Source organism: Drosophila tropicalis, unplaced genomic scaffold, assembly GCF_018151085.1.
Source record: "Drosophila tropicalis isolate 14030-0801.00 unplaced genomic scaffold, ASM1815108v1 contig_158, whole genome shotgun sequence".
NCBI lineage: Eukaryota > Metazoa > Arthropoda > Insecta > Diptera > Drosophilidae > Drosophila > Drosophila tropicalis.
The window spans coordinates 10,123,221-10,134,090 of record NW_027172602.1 but is presented as its reverse complement, the minus strand read 5'-3'; the positions used below and the strand labels follow the sequence as shown (position 1 = coordinate 10,134,090).

At 36.2% G+C, this 10,870-nt stretch overlaps 1 protein-coding gene across 1 annotated transcript in view; it reads left to right on the top strand.

Moving 5' to 3' along the window:
* The first annotated feature begins 637 nt into the window (after positions 1 to 637).
* Positions 638 to 10,870, top strand: part of Neto (Neuropilin and tolloid-like) — a 68,244-nt gene continuing 58,011 nt past the window's right edge. The window contains exons 1-2 of the mRNA XM_068302697.1: positions 638 to 843; positions 927 to 1,157. The gene's annotated coding sequence lies outside the window, so the exon portion shown is untranslated. The remainder of the gene's footprint in view (positions 844 to 926; positions 1,158 to 10,870) is intronic.

Here is a 10,870-nt window from a genome sequence, read left to right as displayed (position 1 = left end):
CGATTGCAGACAAAAATTGCATTCGTCATAGAAAATTTTGTCGGCTATTTATTCTTATGGTCCACTGATATGTTGCGATCCTTGAACGTCACATTTGACATACCAAAAGCGACAAAAAGAAAAACAACAGATATAAAAACACAAAACAATTCCCCTAAAAACAAAAAACACAGCAGACACATACAGACGATGTCATTGTCGTTGTCATCGTGGCAACAACTTCCTTGGCAAAGCAAGTCCCAACGGAAATGAGCAAAAAAAAAAAAAAAACCAAACGAAACCAAACCAAAACCAGTGGGGACGACGCACACAGACGGGGTAAAAAGGAAAACAAACCCCAAAAAAAAAAAAAAAAAACCAAAAAAAACAGTGAAACAACAACAACTCAACTCTCTTGTGCTTCGCTAATATGAGGATATTCCTACATCAACCAACCAACATGAAAATTTTGAGCATAAAATTGAGAACTTAGGCAAAAATAAACTCAAAACATTCAACTCGTGCCTGTTCGTGAGCTCGTGAGTTCGCTCGGCCTTTCAGTCACTCGACACTCGACTCGGCATTCGCGGCCCCAGCATCTTCGTCGGGGCATCAGGCAAACAGCAACTAGTCGAGTCTGGGACTCGATGCGGAGGCCACATCGAATGCGGCACATTCCATTTCCATTTCAAATCAAAAACGCGTGTGTTTCTCTCTAGTTCAGCGTTGGCGTCGTTCACTTGCCACGTGCAACGAGCGACCCAAAATCGTGGTGCACGGACCGCGGCACGCGTCGTTACGCGACAAAATTCCCAACTGCATGAACAAAATCAAAACAGAACAACAAATCCGAAAAAAATTCATGTAAATTTTGAAAAGTTTTCAACAAAATCTACACAATTCATGCAAATGTATCTCCTTTTTTTTTTTTTTTGTGTTATTTTAAGTTAATTTCAAGTGAAACAAATATGAAGAAACCTGTGTGAAAATTTTTGCCGGCTTACAAAAATAACAACAAATAAATTTGTATATTGCCCGCCAAAATAAGAAGAAAAATCAGTGCCAAGATAAATTTTGGAAAAAATTATTGCAAAAATAAAGCATTAATGAAAATTATCTCACATGGTGGCGGCCAATTCAATCAACGCGATTCAAACGACCCACAGCATCTTGACCAAGTAAATACCCGTATGACTAACAATAAGTTTAAAAACAGACAGCAAAGAAATAATAATTTAAAAATCTGAAATCTGAAATCATATCTGGCCATCAAATGATTACAAAATCCGTTTTTAATTTAACTTGTTGAGTTTCTAATATTTCGAAGAGAAGGCTGGCCGTCGTATCATGTAAATAGTTTATCAAATTGCATAAAAAAGGCAACAAAATTGAACTAAAATTAAAGACTCTGGCCACGACGTTGCAAAAGTACGAATTAGCCTTGAGCCACATAAGAATAGCCAAAATAAAAATGAAAGAGAAATTCGAAAAACTGAAAAGGAAAATTAATGCAAAAGTTTTTCCCAACATAGAGTATAAAAGAGAATGAGCGTGTGAGTGAGAAAGAAAGAGAGAGAGAGAGAGTGAGGTACATATATACAGTGAGAATTCATTGAGACAATTTAGCTGAGAAAAGAACCTTCCTCAAAGTTGCAGCATTCAAATCTTTTTTCAATAACAACAATCCAACACATGTGTACCTAATAATTTCCTCCCCTCGCTCACCCAACCCACTCCCCAGTAGTTGTGTGTGTGTGTGTGTGTGTGTGTTTTGTAAGCAGCTGCGGCAATGTTGCTAAGGCCTCTGCCTAAGACAATGAAGTTGATGGCAACTGATGGCAGTCATTTAATTTCTGCCACTAATGTTCTTAATACAATATTCTTCACTGCTTTTTTTTTACTTTTTTACTTTTCAAAAATGTTTGTTTTGTTCATCGTTGTGCCTTTTGCTATTCAGTTTTGTCTGTCGTTTGTTTTATTTCACTTTATTCTTGTTTTTGGTTTTTGGGCCATGTCTAAAAATATGCCTGCCATTTCATTAAGTGGCTCAACTAAGCTAAATGTATACAAATCTAATGTGATGTATGTACAAATACACACACACACACACACACACACACACACACACACACACACACACACACACACACACACATATGAAACTTCACTAAATAAATACATAGAAGTAATTATGAAATATTTTCTTTAAGTAAGGACTTCGGTTGTTTAGTAGGTTTTGATTAGTTTAATATATATATGTATATATATTTAATATGTGCTAAATTTTCAACACTCTTAGCCAAGAAGCCAAGCAGCTCCAGGGGACACTTGACTCGAGATCCAATTGAAATGTTATTGCCAATATTAGACAAACATTTTAAGTGAAGCATTAAAGAGTCTTATTCTTGGTATATCTGCGGGCTGTGAATTCTACTATATATGTATAAATGTACATATGTATATATATATATTATTCAAAGATAAGCTAAATTAAAAGCAAATCGGAAATATCTTGTGTGTGTGTGTGTGTGTGTGTGTGACTCTAGATGATGCAAAGGCTTCTGTTCTTAGTTCTTAGCTCTTTAGACTCGAAGGATATCTAAGAACTTGAGGCGAGTTATTGCAAAAATAAAGCAATTGTCTGTCTATTTAGTTAATATTCATTGCAACTATTTGAATGTTTAAATATATATATATATATATAGCTACTCGTATTTTCTAATCAAAGCCAAGGAATTGTTTGAGAAACTGCAAAAGTTTTTTTGAGAGGAAACTAGAGTAATGCACAAAGTCTGGGAAAAGATCTGGAATATCATTTTTGGGGGGATCCAATCCAAAGTGGACCTTTCAGTCGTATGATGAAGCTTTTTGTGTCAGGCACAGTACATGAGACACTATAGAGAAGAAAGTGAGAGAAACGTATCCTGAATGGAGTCTAAGGGTTGAAATTTCAGTCCAGATTACCCCTTCCGAATGGAGTCCTAAACAAATGTATAAATAAACTAAAAGTAAAGACAAAGTCACAGTCAATCTGATTGGCAATCGCATAAACTACAAATTCTTAAGCAAAGGATCTTCTTCTTCTCATTCTTGGATATTGAGACTATGTTAGTTGAAGTGTTAATGGGAAACGTTATCTACTTAACCCTTATTGATCCGCCACTGGTTTCTTAATGTGTATATATGTTCTGTGGATTCGAGTCAGAGATTGCTTAGAGTTTTACAGAAGGAATGTATTTCTTTATGTACCTATGTATGTATGTATGTACATATGTACATATGTATGTATGTATGTACATCCATTTATTTTTATGTAAGAACTTTGTTTGTATATGTCTGCAATTTAATTTCATTAAAAATAATGAAAATCATACAAGAAAAAAAAACGGAAAGAAAATACGCAATCTTGAAGCCGAAAAGTGAAAGCATTTTCCTGCTTTCGCTGCTTTTATTCTTTCTCAATTTGCTCTCTGTCTGTCTGCCTGTGTCTCTTGATTTTTGTTCTGCCTTCGTTTTCTCTCGTTGCCTTCTTTCGTCTTTTAGCTTTATGGAAATGAAATTTTTGGTTTGCCATTTCTTCATTGGTCAGATATTTCTTTTTTTTTTTTTTATTTTTTATTTTTCATTTTAATGAAAGCGATTACAGCAGTCGACAGCAAAGTAGACCATAGCGCAGAGAGAGAGAGAGAGGGGGAGAGAGAGGGCTGGATTAGGATGGACGTTAGGCAAAAACGGAAGGAACCGATTTCTTTTGTTGGTTCTCCTTCCTTAACCCAACTCCCAAACCACTAAAATTTTCCCTATATATTCAGTTTTGCAATTTCTAAAAATGTCTGGGCAAATTTATGACATTTATTGAAATCTCCCTTATCTTTGCCTTTTGACATTAAGGTTATATACATTTAACTAAAATCATTTTAGATTATGGAGTAAATTTTGGAAACTCCAGCTAGATTAAAATATTTCTTTATTTTTTATGCATCGACTGAAAAGTGGAACACAAAAACCACAAAAAAGCAAAAAAAGAGAATCAAAAAGTGATTTTAAAATTATTTTTATAGACTAATCGAACTATGTATATCCCCATGGGTAAGGGGTGGAGGGATGACTTCATTTGGGGCTCTCTGAATCAGTCTTTTCGGATCAAGACCATTTGCTAGTTTCGATCAGTTGCTTATATATTGTGTATATAGCCTACGAAATTCAAGAATTGGAAGACTTTTAAACCTGAGTCAGTTTGTTTGACTATTGGTACTCGAATTATGATAAAAACTTTAGGCTGGCCTATGGAAAGAGTATACAAAAGAAGGCGAAAAGTTGCCTAGTTTTTTCTTCTTTCTTTGTCTTCCTTTTGGCCTCCTTCTGTTTGCTTTTAGCCTGGCCTTATTAGTTGTATTTGGTAAAGCCACTGGAAAAACCAGCAGACAAGTCACCTCGTGTCCTTTGCTCCTCCTCTAGTTAGATTTTCACCCTCTTGCTTTCTCTCTCTATCTCTCTCCCTCTTTCTTGCTCTGTTTGTGTGCAATTAGTTTGCCCATATTCCATGGTAAATTGCTGCAAAATTTATACAAAGCAAACAAAAAATCAGTCTTTTCTTTTTTGTTTCGGGAAGCGGGAAGCGTTTCTTTTTATTGTTCATTTCTTTTTTGGCTGGCAAACAACAACAAAAAAAAAAAAATATTTTAATAAGAGGAAACACCCGCAAAATAAGGACCTGTTGCTTGGGTTACATAAGAGCTGGCAGACAACAGGAATCTAAGGAGAAGGAAGAGCGAATGGGGACAGGAAATTTCGTTTATATTCAAAGCACATGTTAATTGTTTGTTTTAGTCATTCAATGAACAAATACTCATACTTGGAGACTTTTTATATGTATGTATGTACAATGTGCTTGTAGATAAAGCAAATTTACGGATTCACTAAAGGTTTGAGAACTGATTGGCATCGGCCAACAACTACATGAACATGAACATGAAATATTTGTATATACACACACACACACACACACACACACACACAGACACACACATATTTAGTATGTATTATATATGCAGCGAAAGCGTTGCTGTTGCGGCTGTCGTCGTTGGCGTTTACGTCAACCTTCGCAGCAGAAAAACTAAAAGAATTTGGTTCAAGTGCCAAATGAAATATTGACAAGGCAACGGTTAAAGTCTCTATAAGACTGACAGAGACAGAGAGAGAGAGAGAGACAGTGACAGGGAGAAGGCAAGGCAAGAATCGAGAATCAGAGATGAGATGAAGAAGATGAGACTTTCAGCATATGGCTGCGCGTGCGAGACCCCTGTTAGCCAGCCTGTTTCGTCACCCGCCACACTCTCCCACTGCCCACTGCCCAACGCAATCCAACCCTCCACCCCCGGCTCATGGCCCATACAACATGACTCTATACTCTATAGCATGGCTCGATACGCACACACTATCATGTTGTTGATCTAAAATAATAATAACACGGCAAATATTTATTCCTTATAATCATCACTGAAGGGTAGCATGGGGTATACAAGCACACACACACATTAACACACTAATGGCCTGAACCCCCTTTCGATCATCACAGTCACTTTGAAATGTTTTAGCACAAGGCACAATAAGCACACAAAAGGTGAGCAGTAATGACAATATCTTGACTGCTAAAACCAGTTGGGAATTTCAACCATATGAAGCGTAGGTCAAGACTTGCAACTGCAGATTTCCCCTTCTTTCCACAGCGCCCAATACATGTTTAATTGAATAAGGATACCTTTTTGGTGGAAGTCAACTTTTTAAACTGAATCAAGCAAACACTTGAACCTACACACACTTTAAGGCTTGATATACTTTCAAACATACACAAGACACATACATACTTACATACATACATACACACACACACACATGTACCTAGATAGAATGTTAGAATATTTTGGATATTTCTTATCGCATTCCAATTAAGTTAGTCTTTAATTCCCGGAAATGGGAATTCTTTTGACTGAAATAAAAGAAAGATTTTCCCCTAAAAACTTTCCAAGAATTTTCTTGGATGGGCATAAGCAGAGGGTATCCATATCTATCATACCATTTTAATAGTTTGTCTAAGAATTTGCTCTCACGCATGCTTTTGGATCTCATACGTGTTACATGTGTGTGTGTGTGTGTGTGTCTATTATATATACATATATAGTGAGAGGAGAGTCTGATTTTTATTTTTATTTTGTCGCTGTTGCTGCTGGCGACAACATATAGCTGTCTCCCTTGCTCTCTTGCCCCTGTCTGCTTCTTTCTAATAATAAATTGCCAAAGAATTTATGTTTGCCGTGTTGACTTGCTGCAACAGCAACAACAACAATACCACCACCACCACTACCAACAACAACAACCGAATGTCTGCTACTTATTGTCTTCTTCTATGTATTTAGTTGTCTTTATTGTTGCCATCCCATATGAATTTTATTTATGTATGTATTGCGGCGGCTTTCCCTGATTTTGTGCTAAATTTTCGTTACGTTCATTGTGACCCATCATAGACAAAGAGAGAGAGCGAGAGAGAGAGAGAGTGAGCGGAAGAAGGAGCAATCATCTTATGAATTTCACTTTCATTGAAACAAGTCAGCATATGAATATATGTGGTGTGTGTGTGTGTGTGTGTGTGTCCACATATTGCCAAGGTTAGGGACCACAGTGCCTAACAGTACCCCACAATTTGCCGTGCTTTCGATTGAACAGTGGGCTAAAAGACTCCTCCCTTTGACTTCAAACCTCCATCTTCTAGGTTCATAAGTGGATAATTTTCATATTGTTGTTTCAAAAAACTTGAAGTAAACTTAAAATTAGGTAAAAATAATAAAATTCCCCTTAGCAACGAATTTCCCCAGCGACAAGTCACGGTTTAAGTTAAATTCCTGAGGGACAATTGCTTTGAAAAATTCTGCGAAATTCATGATAACTTTTGATGATAAGAAATTTATATGCATCTGTTGGCAGTGCCGGATTAGTAAGAGATACGGGCCCGTAGTATCAGGAGCCCCGAGATTTCAGGGCGATGCTTGATCACTCAATTACCAAAAGATAGTCAGAGTAGTAGCTCTAAGTGAGTCTCCTTTTGGAGTATTTGATTCATGTCTTGGTCGATTTGAGAGTTAACTTTTTGAAATCGTTTGGAAATTGATGAAAATACAGTCAGAAGGAAAAGACCCTTTCGCTTAGCTTAAACCATACTTTTGTCTGGCACTGTCCGATGGCCCACTGTTCCACTTTGCAGTATTTTTGGGCCAAAAAGTTTGCAGCAAACATTTATTTCATTTGCTGTGATTTGGAACTAGTTCAGTTCGTTTTTCACATTTAACTTTTGTTTCTTCTTCATTCACTTGTCTTGTGTGGCTTCTTGACTTTTTTAATTGAATTTTGTCTGTCCGGTAAGTGAAACAATTTTCTTTCATATTTTGTTTTTGCAAAAGTAAATTGAGCAAGTTGTGCATATTTGTAAATTGTTGCATGTTTTTTACTTGTTTGTTTGAGTTAAAATATTGACTGTGGGCAACAATTTTTGTTGGTGTTGTTTTTTTTTAATTGCTTCAGACGACAACTTTCACTTGCTGCAAACTTTTCGGTGTAACTGTTTGCTATGTGAGAGAGGGAATGTGTTTGTGTGTGTGTGTGTGTGTAAGTATTTTTGCAGTGCGTGGTATTAATTAATAATTGAAATAACTGTATGCCGCTGCCTTTCCAGCTCGTTGGAAGTCCGCCACTTGGCACGAATATTCTCTCTCGTTTTGGTCCTGGTTCCGGTACCACACACTCAAAGTATGTGTGTGTGTGTGTACGTTGGTTGGTATGTGTGCACTTCTAGTTTAATTTAAAGTTGCAATTTAGAACGTTTTCCGTTTTGGGGGCAATAAAAAATTCAGCTAGCAATCTAGAAAATGAGCCAAAAAGAAACCATCAGCCCAACACAAACTGCCCCTGCCCCCTAAATCTGACCTTTCCGCTCTTCCCTCTGCCATCACTTGCAAAGTAAATCGGTTTAGACAAGTAAACCGGTTGGTTTTTTGGTTTAAATACTTTTTAAAAGCTTTTAAACAATTGCAACTTTAAGACTTGGCAAACAAGTGAGAAAAAAGTTGTCATTAACTTATCTCCCTTTCTCTGTCTCTTTGGGCCATGATTGTGATTATCAACCGCCCCCTTTGAGTTATAATTAATACCATAAATCATCTTTATCTTTGATTTTACTTCCTGGCAGGGTTTTACGCATGATTTGGTTATTTCTAGGGTATCAACCAAATCGTTTACAGCCAACTAAACCGATTGATTTTCCGTTCATTTTGTTTGCGATAAGTTTTTGGTAATCATTAATTAATTTTTACTAACTGCCCCAAATGGCTAACAAACCACACACAGAAAACAAACACAACAAGAAAAAAAGAAAAGGAGAAAACACGAAAAACACAACAAAACAAAAATACTGAATGAATATGTATCAAGTACACAAACAATTGACCGCAAAAAACTCGTTGTGAAAAAATAAATTAAATTGTCATAATTTCGAATGAATGTTGCGGAATGTCTGTCTGTGTGTGTCTGTGTGTGTGTGTGGAATGTACAATATCAAAAATGTTAATTTTAGATAGAAAACATGCTGCTTAATTCTAAATAAATACGCATTGCCCTAAGGATATTGTTGAATTTAGTTGAAAATTATACAATTAGGCAAAGCATTATTAGTTGGAAATTTCCCCTTTCATTTCATTTATCTATATATGTATACAAATATGTAGAGTTCATAATTGTTCTGTTAAACAATTTAATCAGGATTATCTCTAGAGAAGAGGACAACGTATTGTAGGAATCCTTAATTACTTTAAAAATGTAATTTCCTCTTACAAAATATGGCAAATTGTGGAGAAAAGTTATTACAATGTACATAAACATGAAGAGAGTTGACTGATGATTAATCAAATAAAGATATATATATATTAGATTCGTGTTAACATTGCAAAGTTTGCCTTAAACTCTGTTTTTCACCGCCATTCAACGACTTGAATTCGTCATAAAAAAGATTGTTACGTATACGACATGTTAAACGAAATTGAATGACAATCTTTTTTTTTTTTTTGTTCATGATAATAAACTACTAGACGCATTAATGTATTCTTTACAATTGATTTTTACTGTATGCAGCATTATTCAGAAGAATGCATTTTGTTGAGAGAGAGAGAGAGAGAGAGAGATGAACTTTTTCAATGTGGTTGAGTGAGCCCAAAAGTGCGGAAACGGTGGCAGTGGCAGCGGCGGCGTCGGCATCAAGGAGTGCCTTATATTCGCCCAACTGTGCAAAAACAATTCACGCGCCACTTTGCGCCATAAAAAATACAACATCACATCAAACCATAGCAAACTGAAACGCTTTACCAAAAACGAAACAAAAACGAAAAAAAAAAAAAAACACAAAAACCAAGAAAAATAAAAACACTATGGAATGGTCCAGGTCCAAGTTTGGTTGTGCCAAAATCGAAATACTCTTGCCAAATTATCTTTCCTTCTCAATATGTATCAGTTTTGTATTGTTAGCGTCTATATGGCTATGTATGTTGAAAATATTTCAAGTTAAAAACTTATTTCGGTTTATTTCAAAAGCAAATATATACCCTTTTGGCAAGGGTATTCAATGCCTACTATATATGTGTAGTAATATATGTACATATAGGGAAGTTTGTTTCGTTTTTATTAGGTTCACTAAAGTGGCATAGTTGGGCGTTCTTCACGCACATAGTTTTTTGGGTGTTTCTAGATACTTTTCTCCATAGACGGGTATATGCCATTAGGTTTAATGTGAGTATTGAATTCGAAAATACTGTAAACTGGCTTATTGTTAAGTTCTTAACACTAAATTTCTCAAAATATATTATTACTGGTAGTCATGTAACTTTGTTAATCAAAGTTCCAAGTTGTTGTTTGAGTTTATGATGAAGGTGAACAGAATAATCGCCAGCATTGCATACTTTGGGGCTGAGTAAATCGTGAAATGAATATTGAAAATGTTTTTTGAGTTCATATTTATATCGATCCTGTCACATATTCGACAGTTGAAGGAAAATGGGTAAGGGTATACAAAGTTCGTTGGTGCGGCGGAAGTGATCTGGGGTTTTTCTGGTTTTCCTGTCCTTTTGTGTTGATGTATGTATAAATGTGTATGCAAGCCTGTGTCTGTCTGTGTGTGTGTGTGTGTGTGTGTGCGTGTTTTTTTGGCGACCGCCGTCGAATGCTCCAGTGATATATGATAAAAGTTAGCGCGACGCGATGCGCCGCTTTTGCCTTTTGATTTGTGTTTGTGACCCATAAAAATACAACAACCAAGCGACATCGACAACAATAAATACATATACATATGTACCTATGTATATGTATGTATGTAGGATGCAAAATGCCGCAAACAAGCAAAGTGCTAGGTTGAAAAAAATTCCAAAAATATTTAATATATAGGTTGCTGTATGTATGTATGCATGTATATCCGTATATGCTAGTGGAATTGGTAATCGTCGGTTGAAGAGCATCGGGGAGGATGGTCACAAATAATAAAGCAGTAACGGAAATGCGATAATGCCTTTTCCCTCTTTCCTTCGCCCCCTCCTTCACCATATCCTAGCACATTTTCAAGTTTACCCCCCCTCTTGGGGGGCTAGTAAGTTACCATTTACTGCCTCATCGTGATGCATGTTGCATGGTGCATGGTTGGTACGTGTGGCCATGAATTTTCGGTTCAGCCCTCTGATTGATGGTGAGTGCACTTTGTGGTTGGACACACTAATAGATTCGCCATTATGCATGTATGTATGTATATATGGATATTGAATTCTCTAGCTTGAAATCCAATTAGTTAAAGGTATCTTCATTT